Genomic DNA, 15,907 nt, shown 5'->3' with positions numbered 1-15,907 from the left:
TATCTTTTGAGGAAAATATTATTCTTTAAGACTCTAACACTAAATTGTAGAACAAAGCATGGAACATTTCTTGTAGTTAATACATGTTCTTGCAAAAAGAAACTTGATATTTTCATTGAAGAATTTTGATTTTAATAACTTTTACTAATGTGAATATTATTATTCATAATTTAAGTAACCAAATAAAACCAGTTATTTATTATTAAGATTGAAAACTATTTACACGGTCTCTCAATTAGAAGACTGAAGTGTATTTAAAAGGTTGAAAAATACCAATGATGACACCATATTTTTTATTAACTAAATATCAAGAACTGTGCAGGGTTAAGATTTGACCACCTGCAAGCTGCCAGGTTAGCATGAGGTAGTTTGTGGATGCTGCCAGAAGACAGGACACTCCCCTAGGATTAGAGACAAAGGACTTCCTGCCAGCACAGCAGGCAGCCTGTGGTTCATGTTCATGTTTGTTCCTGAGTTCCTTTCCTATTGCTGTTGTAACAAAGGACCACAGACTCAGTGGCTTAAAGCAATACACATTCATCTTCTCACTGTTCTAGGGTGCAGAAGTGTAAAGTCAATGTCAGTGGGCTAAAACCAATGTGTGGCCAAGGCTACATTCCACACCAAGGCTCTTGGGAGGGATTCATCTTCGTACCTTTCCCAGCTTGCAGAGGTGCTCACACTCCTTGGCCCAGGGCCCTGTGTCACTGTGACTTCTGCTGCCACTTCACATCTCTGTCTCTGACCAATCTGCCTCTCTCCTCTAAGGACCTCCGTGATAATGTTTGCTTTCCTACAGTGATCTGCCATCCCAAGGTCCTTGACAGTCACACTTGCAGAGTCCCTTTTGCCATGAACAGTGACATATTCCCAGGTTCTAGGGATCAGACCATGGACATATTGGGGGCCATTATTCTACCAAGTTCTTCCCTTTGGCCCCACTGGTTCTTGTCCATCCCACATGGAAAATGCATCCACCTCATCCCAACACCCTCCAGAATCTCATTCACTACACCATCAACTCAAAGTCCAACATGTAGTCTAACTATTATCAGCTCAAAAGCCTAAATATTTTCATCCTCATCGCCTAAGTCAGGCATGAGTGAGAACCTGGGTGTGATCTTCTCTGCTCAAAATCCTGCAATGGCTTCTCATTTCACTCAGTGAAGAAGCAAGTGTCCTTATGGTGACCTTACAGCTTTCCTCCTTGTCCCCAAGCTGAGCTCATCTCTGGTTTTCTCCCTGGCTCACTCTGCTCCAGCCACACTGGCCTCCCTTCTGGCCCTTGGGGACATCAGACATGCACCCACAGGCCTGTTGCCCTGGCCATTCTCTGTCCAACTCATATGCTGAAGTCCTAACCCCCAGGACTACAGAACATGACCCCATTTGGTAATAGGGTTGTTGCAGATGTCATTGGTTAAGAAGAGGTCATTAGGGTGGGCCCTAATCCAGTATGACTTGTGTCCTGATAAAAAGGGGCAATGTGGACACAGAGACACGTGTACATGGGAGATGATGTGATGAGATGTGGAGAGAAGACGGTCGTCTCCAAGCCAAGGAGAGAGGCCTGGACCAGCCTCTCCCTCCCAGCCCTCAGGAGGAAACAGCCATGCTGACACCCTGCCTGCAGACTCCCCGCCCCCAGGGCTGTGAGACAGTGAGCCTCTGTGGTTCACGTCACCCTGTGTGCAGTGCTGTGTTAGAGGAAGCTCAGCAACTTGCACCCCCTTCTCAAGGTCCTTAGTGAGGACAGCTCTGGCCATCTCATTTTAAACTGGAAATTGCCTTCCCCTTGTCTCTGCCCCAGAAATCCCCTCTCCCTGATTATATTATTTCTATCACCTTCTAGAATACCATATATTTCACATGACTGTCACGACTGTAGTTTATGTTTTGCTCCTCCTCAGTCCTACAGGGACAAGTATCCTTATTTGTTCACTGATGGACCTCAGGTGGCTTGACCAGTACCCGTGGCACAGCAGTCAATACAAATTGGCTGGATGGAAGGAGGGATCATTCCTTACATTCACAGGTGAGTGAACGAAGTTTCTGTGGGATTGAATGTTTCACTCAGGCACAGAGCTTGTAAGTGTCAGGCCAAGGTGGGTTTCAGGTACCTATGAACCTGAGGGAGGCTTGAGTGATTCTCTTTCCATTGGTTAGTATTTCTCAGGTGTCTCTTTTTCTGGCTGTAACTTTTGACCTCTTTCTGTTATTCTTTTACACTTTCAACCAGTTTTGTTTTAATTTTGCTTTGTCTCAGGTAAACAAATGAAATCTGTAAATCTTTTAACTCATTATTTATTTCATCTAAATACATCGTGATTAGTTATGAAGTTTTATTTCTGGCATCTTGTTTTGTGATTTCTATTTGCTTTGCTCTGCTTTTCTCCTGCCTGTTATATACCTTGCAGTCATGGTTAAGGGCATGGCGTCTAGAGACAGCCTATCCGGGCGTGGTTCCCTCCCTTTCTAACCATGTAACCAGGATATGTAATCCCTTTCAGACTCACTTTCTTCATATACAAAAAGTGGTACTATCCATCTCAAAGACTGTGAGCAGTAAGTGATAAAATAGATGAAGAACTTAGAATAGTGACCGGCCTATTTTGCATTCTTCATTTTGACTTCTTTATTTCTATTCTCTTTTTAAACAATTACTTTAGAGATTACTGTTGAATTTTAATGAACACCCTAGATATTGAAGATGAAAATGTTGCTTAACCCATACATTGAATTTTATATACCAAATGATATCTGTATTTTGTTTCCATAAGTTCTGTTTAGTTCTTTAAAAAATTGATCTGTTTTCTTTTTCATGATGTCCTGATTGTTCATTATGTTATATAAGATTCATTTTATCTTTTAATGATTCAGCCATACTTATTTTATGCTCTCTCTTAGATTGTTTCATAATTTTAGGCTCTGAAATATTAATCAGCCTGTGTTTTACAGTTAGCTCTTTCTTCCCTGTGGCACTTATTTCCTTCTGTTTTTAGTTGTGTGTCTGTGTGTGTGTAGAGTTGTGGGAATTTCTCTATAGTGAGTACAATTTTTTTTCCTATGATTGTCCCTTACATTCTGGTTTTTAAAGTTTCCCTAGAGAACAATTTTGTGTTGCTTATCCTAAGGCTCCAGGTGATATGATCAACCTTGAATTATTATATTTTTTGGTTTGGGAATTCCGGAATCTAAAGTGGAGTATCAATTTGGATTCCACATTCATATAAAGCAGGAGCATGGAGATTAGATTTTTTTTAAGGGAGACTTTGTTTTTCCCTAGAGAACCGGTTGTTTCACCCCTTTCCTGTGTGCACATGTGGAGAACTTTGAGTCTCCCTTTCAGTGAAGAGGCAAGTCATCCAATACATCTTATGCAGAGGTTTCTATAAAGGAAGACTCTTGTACATCTGGTATGGACCTTTTTTCCTAAATGGACATTGTATCCCTATTTATGTGCAGATGAAAACCCCTTCCCTCCAGGGTGTGGTGACATCAGCTCACAAGATTACTATTTTGGCATTAAGTGTCCTCTTTGTATTGTCACCTGGGAACTTCTCTCCCCATAGTTAGCTCTGTGTTACTTTTGTTGTTGTGTTTTATCTGGCATTACTGAAAGATTTACTTAAAAGGGATCCTAATTAGCTCTGTTTACCTGTTTCCAGAGCTGAAAGCTTCAGTTCCAGAGTATCTGTTTGATTTTTCTTAAAAATACATTCCAGTATATTTCTCTGGTGAAAGTCTTGACCCTGTTATATATTCTCCCATCATTTTCTTATTTTCTTGAATATATTAAAAGTATTTTATAGCCTGTATTATTAACTCTGATGCCTACATCACCTGGGGGTTTGCATCCATTTTCTAATGTTTCTTATTCTCATTTTATCCATCATATAGTCTTGACATGTTGCATGTCTAGAAATTCTTTATTACATGGCAGACATTGCAAATGAAAAATCCATATCTTATCTTCCATGAGAGGTTTTCTACCTTCCCGTTAGGCAGACAGGGTGAGGGACTGATCATCTCACTCCAATCAGGCCCTGAGTTGTGTCAGGACAGAAGTGCCTTTTTTCTTAAGACAGCTTTGAGGTATACTTGGCAAAATAATTTTCACACATTTAAAGTGTAAAACTTAATACATTTTGACATAAGTATATCCTCAAGAAAACATGACCACATTCAAAACAGTGAACATACCCATCACCCACAAAACTCTTCTCCTGCATTTTGTTGTCCCTCCCTCCCTCCCCGTCTGTTCCCCTGGAAACCATTGATCTGCTTTCTATCACAACATACTGGTTTGCATTTTCAAGATCATTGTATGAATGGATTCATGCAGTATCTACTGTATGTTGTCTGACTTCTTTCATTCAGTGTAATTATTTTGAGAGTCATCTGTGTTCCTGTATTAATAGCTTATTTTTCTTATAGCAGAGTATTGCTTAGTGCTGATTTTTTCCTGAATAGTTTATTGTGAGCAGTGTTTTGTTAGACCACCCTTTTTTCTCCATTTACTTCTTGATGGCTGCATGGGTTATTTACAACTTGAGCTATTATAAATAATATTGCAGTGAATATTTGGTTACAAGTCTTTGTATGGACATATGCTTTTCTTTTCTAAAACAAAAGATGAGGAATGTCTGGGTTATATGGTAGATAGGTGTTTACCTTTTTTAAAGAAACTGTTAAATAGTTTTCCAAAATGGTTGTGCTATTGTAAATTCCTAGTGGTATGCATCAGTTCTGGTTGCCCTACTTCCTTGCCAGCACTTTGTAAGGTCAGTCTTTCTAATCATATGCATTCTAGTATGCATGTGTACTAGTATCTCACTGTGGTTTTTAAAAGCATTTCTCTAATGACTAATGGCATTTTTAATCAGCATCTTTTCATATGCTTATTATCCACCTGGATATCTTTACTGAACTGTGTTTTCTAGCCTCATTCATTCATTCAGGTGTTTGCATTATTATTGAGTTTTGAAACCTTTTTATTCTGGATCAGACACAAAGAGAGACCTTTACCAGATATATGATCTGCAAATAGCTTCTGTCTATGGCTTGTCTTTTCATTTGCTTCACAGTGTTTAGAAGAGCTTTGAAGTCTTCATTTTTGTAAAGTTCACTCTATCAGTTACTTTTTAAAATAGATTATACTTTTGGTGTCATAGCAAAGAAATATTTGCCAAACCCAAGGTCATAAAGCTTAAGCCTATGCTTTTTCTCCTAGCTGTTTTATAGTTTTAGATTTCCTATTAAGACCTGTGATGCACTTTGACTTAAGTTTTGTATATTTTGTGAGGTGTGGATCAAAGTTCATTTTTTTGCATATCATTATCTAACAATTCCAGCACTACTTGTTGAAAAGATTCTTTTCTCCACTGCATCCTTTTTGAGAATCAATTGTCTATATAAGTGTTGGTTTAGTTCTGAACTTTCTATTCTGTTGCATTATTCTATTTTCCTGTTTTACACCAACACCATACTTTCTGATTACTGTAGCTTTATAAAAAACGTCTGAAAATCAGATAGTGTAAGTCTACCAACTTTGTTTTTCTTGTTCAAAGTTGTTTTGGATATTTGAGATCCTTTGCATTTTTATATGAATTTTAGAATCAGTTTTTAAATTCCTTACATCCTGTTCTGCCAAAATTCCAGCTATGTCTTTGCCCATCTCCAAAGCCACATTTTCTGAAGAAGTCTCTCTAGATCCCAGGTGAAAGGAATTTCTCTTTTGTCTGTGCTCCATTCACATTTCATAATATTTGATTACATTTATTCATATTTGTCTGTATGTACTTGTCTGATCTTTCCTGCCATATAGTAAACCTCTCAAGATTAGGAATCTTGACTTGGTTCCCTCTGTCTGCTGAGAAAACTAGTTCTATGCTTTGCAGGAATGAGCCTTGCAGTAAGAGGTATCTTCAGCACACATCTAGCTCATTGCTTGCATATTGTCAAGGAATCCTGCAGATTTAGAATTGTTTATTGATTCTGGTCTCCAAGACAGCTCAGTCTTTTTTATTTCTATTACTACTGCTGCAGTTTCAAAGAACAATGGGCTAATTATTTTCCAAATATCAAAACATACTGTAATTGAGTTGTGATGCAAATTATGTGCTGCTGTGTCTTAAAAACCTGTTTAGTGTTCACAGGCTCCTTCACTCATGGAACTTTTGGGAGAACGACATATCCTTAGAGATAGCACTGCTGACTTTAGCGACCTGAGCAGCAGTATCTGAACTCACTCCTCCTGCATTTCCAGTGTCCCCTCTAGCCCTCCTCCAGCCCTCCATGGGGGGCCCTGCAGTTCTGCCCTCAAAAAGCCTATTGCTTCTCAGGAAGACTTCCCTATGAAAAATAATCATATCCTTCTTGTGGTGACATTCAGTCCAGTGATCTGACAGCAGGGGAAAATGTTTATTCTGCTTTTGGTAGAGCCTAAACTCTTCCATACTTGTTAGAAGCAAATCCAATGAGGAAATTGTGTTGGCATCTAACAAATCAGCATAAATGTCTGATGAGGAAGACCAGCTTCCCCATCCCACTCAGGCATCATGTTGATGTGACACTCACCTTGGCTGACATTTTCTCCTGTGAGCAATGTAAAGTTCAAGATGTTATGAATGGCTTTTTGTTTTTCTTCCTTAGTCTTTCCACATTCACTGTGTCTGGTGAGATTATATGAATCCCTCTAATTTTCAACCCAGCACTAAGCTTTTTAAAAGGATCACGTGTTTAAAAGACTAGTGGACAATTTGTTAGAAGATCGAAATCCTTAGACTTTGGTCCTAGAGTTGAATCTTGGTTAGTGGTGAATGAAAATTCCTGTTAAAAGTTTAAATTCAGTGATATAAAGTTTTAAAAATAGTTAAGTATTGGTCAATTTCATTAAACACTATAGCAGTTATTTACTTTTAAGCCTGTTTCTGGGGCAATTTTGCAATGATTCCCTCCCTTTATTGATTCCCTCTTTATCAGAATCCTTGAGAGGCCCCTGTCATCACTGTCAGTATCATCATCATCATGGAACTGATTCCTCTGGAAGATTCTAGGAAAATAAAGAGATGGGTGGGGTTATGTGTAGCTCAGTGTGTGCATATACAATAAGAACAGTTGTCAGGCATTAGATACAAGATACCCATTTCATTTAGAGAAGAAAGTGGTCATGAAATCCTGATGTGGTGAATGAAGGAAGCGGTGGGAACAGGATAGTCAATGGAAAGGAGGAGGAATGGAGCAAAGCGGGGAGCATAGATACTTGATTATGTGATGGGCACATTGGTGAGAATGAGGGGAGTGTGGTGGCAGAATCATGTTCCTCCCCTGCCACAGGTTAGCCAACTGTGACATGTTACTGTACATGGCAAAAGGGATGACAGATATATTAGGAGAAAAATCTTAGAGGATTTCTGTCTTCTAAATTGTCTATTAGATTTTTAAACCCATGATACATTATTAAAGATTAATGGAGGGCCACAAATAAAAAGGATTCATATAATCTCACCACACATACTGAATGTAGAAAGACTAAGGAAGAAAAACAAAAAGTCATTCATAAGTGCCTTGAACCTTAGATTGCTCATGAGAGGAAGTGTCACACAAGTGAGTGTCACAGCCACATACATAATGCCTGAATGGGAGGGGAGAAGGAGATCCTGAGATGAGACAATAGTGTGAGTAACCTGGATTGTCCAGGTGGGCCGAATGTAACCACAGGGGTCCTTAAAATGGAGGACATAGCCCAGCTGATTTTAAAATCAGAGGGAGGTGTAGCCATGGAGCAGTGTTCAGAAAGGCTGCTGACCATGAAAATGGAGGAAGTCGTGGGGCACAAGCTAAGGAAGGTGGGTGACCTCTGGAAACTGGAAAAAAAAAAACAAGGAATCATTCTCTTCTAGATCCTCTAGAAGGAAGGAACCCTGCTGGTAACTTGAACTTATCTCAATGAGAACTGTGTTGGATCTCTGACCTCCACAGCCATAGGTGATAAATCTGTGCTGGTTTAAGCTGTTAAGCTTATGGAAGTTTGTTACAGTGGTAATAGAAAAATAACATAGTGAGCAGTAGTGTAAGGAATTGAAGTTCTAGGCTGGGGTGTGGAGAGGATTCTGACATTTACACCTGAAAAACAACCAGGTGCAGTGGGAAAGTGTTTTAAGGAAGACCTACCTGGCAGGGCTGTTAAGAGGACTGTTTGGTGTTAGGAGATCATTGGAGTAGAGGAATCATTTAAATCTTTACCAGAAAAATAAGGAATAAAATATAACAGGGCTTCAGTATTAGTGGATGCAGGAATGGAAATGGGCAGAGAGATATAAACATTACTTTGAAATTAGCTACAGGTTTGATGATTGCATGTTGGGGAGAGTTAGCCAATGTGTGGACTGAATGTTTGCATCCCCTCAAAATCCATATGTCAAAACCCCATCTCCCAGGGTGATGGTATTGGGAGGCGGGGCCCTTGGGAAGTGATTACTAGGATAAAATGAGGTCATGAGAGTAGAGCCCTCATGAATGGGATTAGTGCCCTTATAAAGGGCCCCAGATTGCTTGCTTCTCTCTGCTCTCTGGCCCATGAAGATAGTGGGAAGACAGCCATCTTCGAGCCATGAAGGCTATCCTCTCCCAGATACATTGACCTCAGCCTCCAAAACTTAAGGAACATGGTGGTTGTTTAAGCCACCCGACCCATGGTAATTTGTTACAGCATCCCAGACTGATGAAAACAGTGGAGAATGCCTCTGAGTTTGACACTGATTGCCTGGAGAATGCTGAAACCCAAGGAAGTGGGCAGCACAGACGTTTACTCATTTAATCCTGTCAACACGGTACAAGATAGAGTCTACATATTCCTCGCTATTTAAAAGGGAAGGAAAAAGAGGCACAAATAACAGCAACAACAACAACAACAACAACAACAACAATAATTTTTCCAAGATTCACACAGAACCCCCTGGAGGCAGAGTGAGAATTTATACTCAGGTAGGCTGACCCCAGAGCTCCTGCTCATAACTACTAAGTCAGATCACCTTGCTTATGTGGATCAATTTTTTTCAAGTGTGATATGAGGGTACTGTGTCTAGTAACTTATAATTTCAAAATACCTCACTGTAAGGGAATCATTAGTCGCAGGCATTGTAAACCACAGAAAGCTAGACATACAAAACTAACTTGTTAGGGCAAGAAAACCAATAATGTTTTTAAATATTATACTTGCTGAATAAAATGTATATTTATAATTCTGTCTGGCTACAGAATAACTTCATAATCCTGAATGTGGCTGATGGCTCCCATGATGGACAGCACAGGCCTAGAGAATTTAAGTGACTTGTCCAGCCTCGCCCAGGAAGCTCGTGGTGGGATCAGAGCTATAGGCTGGGACTTTTCCTTCCTATCCAATAAGTCCCTCATGGAGGCTTAGAAGCTTCTCCTTTGGTGCCCAGCTGTCTATCCATACTTATGACATCTTGTCAGGTGTCCCAGCCTGCTCCTGAACATCAGCCAGTAACCACTTCTGCTCTTTTCTGGCCAGGTAATACATTCTAGCAACTTCCATTGACTTCTTGGCATCAGTTCTTACCTGGAAGGGTAGTGGCTAGAGATGCAAATGTGTCCACATGACAGGGTTTTCATAAACATAGCAGGAATTGTCAAGAGAAGAAAACGTCAGGAAGATGAGTGGAAGCAGGTCATTTAATATACCAAATGGGTACTTTCAATTTATGTTTGTGTTTTCAAGTCCAGACTTGTTCTGCTCGTGAATTACAGGCCAATAAATTGGGAGACCAGGTTTTGGGGCAAGAAATAGCGACTTTAATTTGGAAAACCAGCTGAGAAGATGAAAGTCTACTGTCCTGGAAAATCATCTCCCAAAGTCAGAATTCAGGCTCTTTTTATATTAAAAAGGGGAAGCAGGAATGCTTGGTTGTTGCAAAGTTGGTTTATGAATTCTTTGTTGTTAGAATCTTTTGTTCTTGCAGCTCTTCACCTGGGTCAGATCCGTGTAAACCTCCAACAAACAAATGTTATTTTCTCTTCTGTAACTTGTTATCTTTATATGAATGGAAAAGTGTTAATATCCTTCAAAGTCAGAGGCTTGAGAATAGGGTCTCCTGTATATTTCAGGCTCTAGGCAACATTGTTTTACAAAAGGTGCAGAACCAACACTCTCCTATGTGCCCAGTGCTGCTTTAAGACTTCTTTTATTATTTTTATTATTATTATTATTTTTATTTTTATCTTATAAAATAATAACATGCTATCCCTCACCCCTGCCCAGGGCTGGTGGAAAACCAACTTAGTTTTTCTTGAGTTGTTTTCCAAGGAGTAGAGATGAGTTATAAACAGAACACATCTTCTGGGCAAAACAGTCAGAGTGGTTTTCCAGCAGGGCAGACAGCTATGAAGGGTTTACAATAGAGGCACCCAGAGGCTGAGAGAGAAAGCCTCCAGGACCCTACAAAAAGCTGCCCAAAGTGCCTTTTCCATGGCACTACTGAAATAGGAAAGAACAAATCTGACTCCATATTAGATCTGTTCTTTTGACTTTAACCCTGTGCCCTGTTTCCTAGGCTTCATCTTGCTTGTGAAACAATGTTGCCTAGAGCCTGAAATATAAAGGAGAGCCTATTATGAAGGCTCTGACCTTTAAGGATATTTAACACTTTTTCATTCATAAAAAGATAACAAGTTGCAGAATAGAAAATAACGTTTGTTTTGCTGGAGGTTTACGAAGTTTTGACTCAGGCAGATAGCTACAAGAACAAAGGATTCTAACAAAAAAGAATTCCTACATCAAGAAGTTTGCTACAACCAAGCACGTAGGAAAGGAGCCTGAATTCTGACTTGGGGAGATGGATTTCCAGGACATTAGTTTGCCATCAAGGTCTACAGAAACTTGCTATTCCATGCCCCAACACCTGGTCTCCCAAACTATTGGTCTTTCCTGCACTGAGGGAATGAATTTGGACTCGGTAATACTCCTATCTACCTAGCAAGCTGGGCACTGGAACTGAGGACAGCTCTCTCACACCCAGGGACCTACTGTGAGCCCTTGATGGTTCCCCTAGGGTGGGGTGTGGTTTACTCAGGAGGGACGGGGATTATGCACCAACACAAAGGCAGTCTGCTCCCTCTGGGGCTCTGATTTTGTATCTCCCGCTCCCTGCCAGCCCAACACCTGGGACAGTGGAGCTAAGGAAGAGATCATGCCTGCCTGTTTCCCAGCTTGTAAAAGGGGAATATGTACTCTTCCCAAGGTAGTTCTGAGTGACAACACCCGCGGGTGCTTGGTTCCCAGAGCAAAAGGAAACCCAGCTCCGAGTGGGGGCAATGGGTGTGATCTCTGTAGGGGTTCTGCAGAGGCCTTGGCTGGAGGGCTGGACCAGGGAGGTAAAATTTGAGCTGCGGGCCTTGAAGTGTTAGAGAAGGGTACAGAGGAAGGACTGCAGCCTCCTTCAGGGTGCCCCCAGAGGTAAAGCTTTTAATCTCCATCTCTGCTACTCCTCTCCCCCCTCCAGATCACTCCCTTCTCTCTGCACCTCCTGTCCATCTGTCTCCCTCCACTTTTCCCCTCCTCCCCACCTCCTCCCATCTTCTCCCTCCCTCACTTCCCCAGCTTCTCTCACAGAACCCAGAGGATCGCTGGCCCTCCTGCGCATGCGCAGTCAGTGCCAGCTGGACCGCGGGTTGAAAGCTCCAGCTCCGAGCCTGGGATCGGCCCCAAAGGCTTCTCAGCTCTGTCGCCCAGTAGACCTTTGGCTCCTGCCCCGGTCCGGGGCCTATGGCTGTGGAAGTGCAAGGTGGGGGGCTCACGGGAAAGGTTCAGGCGGCTGCGGGAGGGCGGTCCGCGTGTCACAGCCCGCGAGAGCTCAAGTCAGCGTCTGTTCAGCTGAATTGCTCAGGCCAGACCCCTCTGCCCTCGCCACCTGCCCCGGTTCCCCGACCACAGCTGTCCAGAGCCAGGTGTGCAACTGCCACCTCTCGCCTCAGCCGGGCTCCCCTCAGTCCGCGGCTGGCGTCCCCTTCCCCTCTCCAGCCCGCGAGTCCTCTCCTCCCCGGCTTCCTCCCCTCGGCCGCCTACCCATACCCGTCCCTGGGCGGGTTGCGCCCCGGGACGGCGGGATCGGCGGACCCGGACGGGAGCGAGCGGCAGGGGCTGGGGCTGGCCTCGAAGCGAGGCTGCAGCCCGCGTCCTCAACCTACCCGCTTTCCCTGCCCGTGACCACGGGGCTGCCCTCCTCTCCCTTTCCTGATCCCTGAGGACCAGCTCAGTGGCGTGGGCGCTGCTCCCCGGTCTGAGAGCTTCAGGCTGTAAATACCAGCTTCTCCTGGTGGAGTTGGCAAAAGGGAGCGTCAGTGCTGAGGGAGCTTCTGTCTCCTCCCTCAGTGTTTCTGCCCCAGGTAAGTTCCTTGAACGTTTTCAGGTGTTATGATGGCGGTGCTTGTTGATGTCACGTGTTTTTATAGTGAGAGGGATTACAGTGTTGAAAGCAGGGCTTGGTCCAGTTAAAAATGAGCTAAAGGCATTAATCTGTGTCATCCTTCAGGCTTCCCTCTCCCAGGGTGAAACGTGTGACCATCGATTTTAGAAAGATAGTTACAGTCCCTAACTAGTCCAGCCCAGCTAGTGTGTGTTAACAGGAACAGCACCACCAGAGGCGTTGGAGACCTAGGGACATTGCAGTCCTAAAGAGATCCTGGCACAGTTTGGTTTGTTTTGGTTTTTTGTTTTTCTTAAATTGTGTGGCAGACTAGTTGTATAGAGGGGAAAATAATTGTCAAGAAATATTTTTTTCATATAACAGCTTTATTGTGATATTGTTCACACACCATGAAGTCCATCCATTTAAATGGTACAATTCAGCAGCTTTTAGCACATTCACAGTGGTGCAACCATTATTATTCCAGAACGTTTTCATCACTTCAGAAAGAACAGTGGAAATCAATGACCTATCCACCCTTCCCCAGTGGTGGTTCTAAAGATGTTTCTTGGCTGTTCCTGACCGTAAATTAACTTGTTACATCCCATGGAAAATCTGGTAGGAATTCTAATCAGAATTGCATTGAATCTGTCTATCAAAACAGGAAGAATTAATGTCTTTATGGCATAAACTTCTTCTACCCATGAATATATCTGAGACCCTATCTTTTCATCTGTCCAGATCCTGGCCCATGGGAAGTCCTCACTAATTGTTGGGCTTGTGAATGATGAGATTCTATACATTGTTAGTTGCAAATGTAGCATTTCACAGAAGAGAAAAGTAACTTCAGTGAAACCAAGTGACTGATGGTCAGAAAGGGTGACAGTCAGTGCTGGAGTGATCCAGTGTACTTGCTGCTTGCAGCAAGAATTCTCCACCACCTACAGCTACGGGGATTACAGTGTTCTTTTATTTTTTTTAATTACTTGTTTTTATTTTTCCAATTATTTTTTATTGAAGTGTAGTTAACTTACAATGTTAGTTTCAGGTGTACAGCAGGGATTCAGTTATAAACATATGCATATGTATATACATACATTTAGATTGTTTTTAGTACAACTCATTACAAGAACTTGAATATTGTTCCCTGTGCTATACAGCAGGTCTTTGTCATTTATTTTATATTTATTAATGTGTATCTGTTAATCCCCCTTTTCCTGCCTGCTAACCAGTTTGTTTCTATGTCCATGAGTCCATTTCTAGCAGCACCATTTTTCCTAGTTAATATATGATGCTTGGCTGCTTTCAGTTTCAGTAATTCCATCTTATCTGTGGGCATTTTTCTTCTGGTGAGCCTGTATGTGGTTTGCACACGTGGTAATAGAGATCTGTATTTGGGAGAACTCCAGGCCTCATGTAGTGCCTGGTAAAAAGTGCCCACTAAGCTGATGCTTGAACTGGGAAAAAAGCATAGTAAATGTTGGCATTTCCACTATGGTTGAGACTTCCACGTTTTTATAACCTCTTTAGCCCACCTTAATGTTGGCTGCACCCATACTAGGTTATTTGGTGGAACCCCATGTTATGGTGATGTAGAGACAGGGCCTTGTATGCTTCTTCTCTTTCCTTTTTCTAACACTAATTCTCCTGGGCCTTCCAGATCCTCCCACAGCAGTGCCCAGGGCTGGCTTGGTGCTGCACTCAGGCAATATTTGTTTATATGGCCCTTTCCTCATCTCTTCTAAGCCTCCATTTCCTTCTCTGCACAATGAGACCATAGACTTGATAAGTCCTTTTCAGTTTCTTTTTAAGCCATGTTTCCTTTGAGAAACAGAAAATACAAATCTCTCCTCCCATTCCAACTCTTTAGATTTTGATACGTCCTCCAAGGAGTGACATAGCTCTTTGTGGAAAACTGATGTGATTGTGATTCCAGGTGGCACAGAAAAGACTCTTCAGAGATTTATTGCAGGGAAAGGGCAGGAAAGGGGCAGTATGTCACACTTTCTAGTGTGAGCACTGGAGCAGGGGCTTGGGTTCAATACGGTGTCTGATGTGGCCTCTCTCTAATCTTGCACAATGTGATAAACTTCTATCCCTCAGTTTCTTCATGTGTCAAGTTGGGGTGATAGTATTTTAGGGTTTTTGTGAAACATTATACACGTAATCCATTTGTGTCTCGGTAGAAACAAAAGCTGCTAGGGAGTCAGTGATTTCTTTAAAAAAAAAAAAAAAGAAATCTTGTCCATAGCACTCTGTCGGTATGTATTTTGAAGTTCCTGGAGGGTGAGTGTTGAAACTAAAGTCCATAGTGGGACAGGTGGCCCATGGTTCTCTGTGCCCCAGGTTGCCCCCTCCTCCCTAGTCCTCTTCCCCTCAGTCCAGGAGGAAGTTCCCTAGTAGGTTTACACAGAGTTCTTGTGGAAATGGCTTTTCATTTTATTGTTTCACCAAGAAGGGCTGCCATCATGATCTCTGTGGTCAGGTTTTGGTGACCTGAAGTCTATGCAATTGGGTGTTTCTATTCAATAAAAAAGAAAAAAAATTACAAATACAAAATTAGACCTAGGGTGGTGACAGGGGCTCTTGGAAGTGGGGACCATTAGCTTTGTTAGCTTCAGGTGCAGTGGCCTCTGGCCACGAGGACACATCCTCGTGCTCTGAAGTTGGAGGGAACAGTGGGTTCAGTGGGAAATTTGAGTGTATCTCTTGTTCTAGGGATTGTCCTATTTATGCTGTGTGTTCCTTATTTGAGACAGTGAGTTCATTTAACCTCAATAGCCTCTTTAAAAAATTAGACTTTTAATTTTGTGATGTAATGTAAATTCCCATGTAGTTGTAAGAGATAATATGGAGAGGGCCTATGGACTCTTGGCCCAATTTTCCTTAATGGTTCAACCTTGAAAAATTCGGGTACAATTCATTACTGACTCACTAACCCTTTGAGGTTTGTGTTTTTGCCCTCATTTCTATTCATGATTAAACTGGGGCTTAGAGAAGCACACAGGCCTGCCCAGGTCACCCACATGGTTAGTGTAGAGTTGGGTGAATGTGGGCTTGGGATTTCCAGGCAGTACCAATATGATGGTCTGTGGCAGGGAGAAGCATTCACTTTGCTTGTTTATTCATTCATTCAACAAACATTTATTGAGAAACCTCTGTGTGTCAGATGCTTTCATAGGGTTATCAGATTCTTCGCAGTACTGAGAATTAGGTAATGTTTTCTTTTTTTTAATCTGAGAAAATTAGCTCTGAGTGGTTATAACCCCCCAAAGGTAATGTAGCTCATAAAGGAGTGATAGTAAATTTGTACAGTCCCCACTTTTTATGCAGGTGGTACCCTAGGCATTTTACATTTGCAAACTTCCGTAATCCAGATATATTCTTGTAAGGCAAGGATTTTTTTTTTAATTGAAGTATAGTCAAGTTTACAATGTTGTGTCAATTGCAAGGTGTTTTTTGAATTTTGAATTAAAAAA

Source organism: Vicugna pacos, chromosome 16, assembly GCF_048564905.1.
Source record: "Vicugna pacos chromosome 16, VicPac4, whole genome shotgun sequence".
NCBI lineage: Eukaryota > Metazoa > Chordata > Mammalia > Artiodactyla > Camelidae > Vicugna > Vicugna pacos.
Note: the sequence above shows the minus strand (reverse complement) of the source record.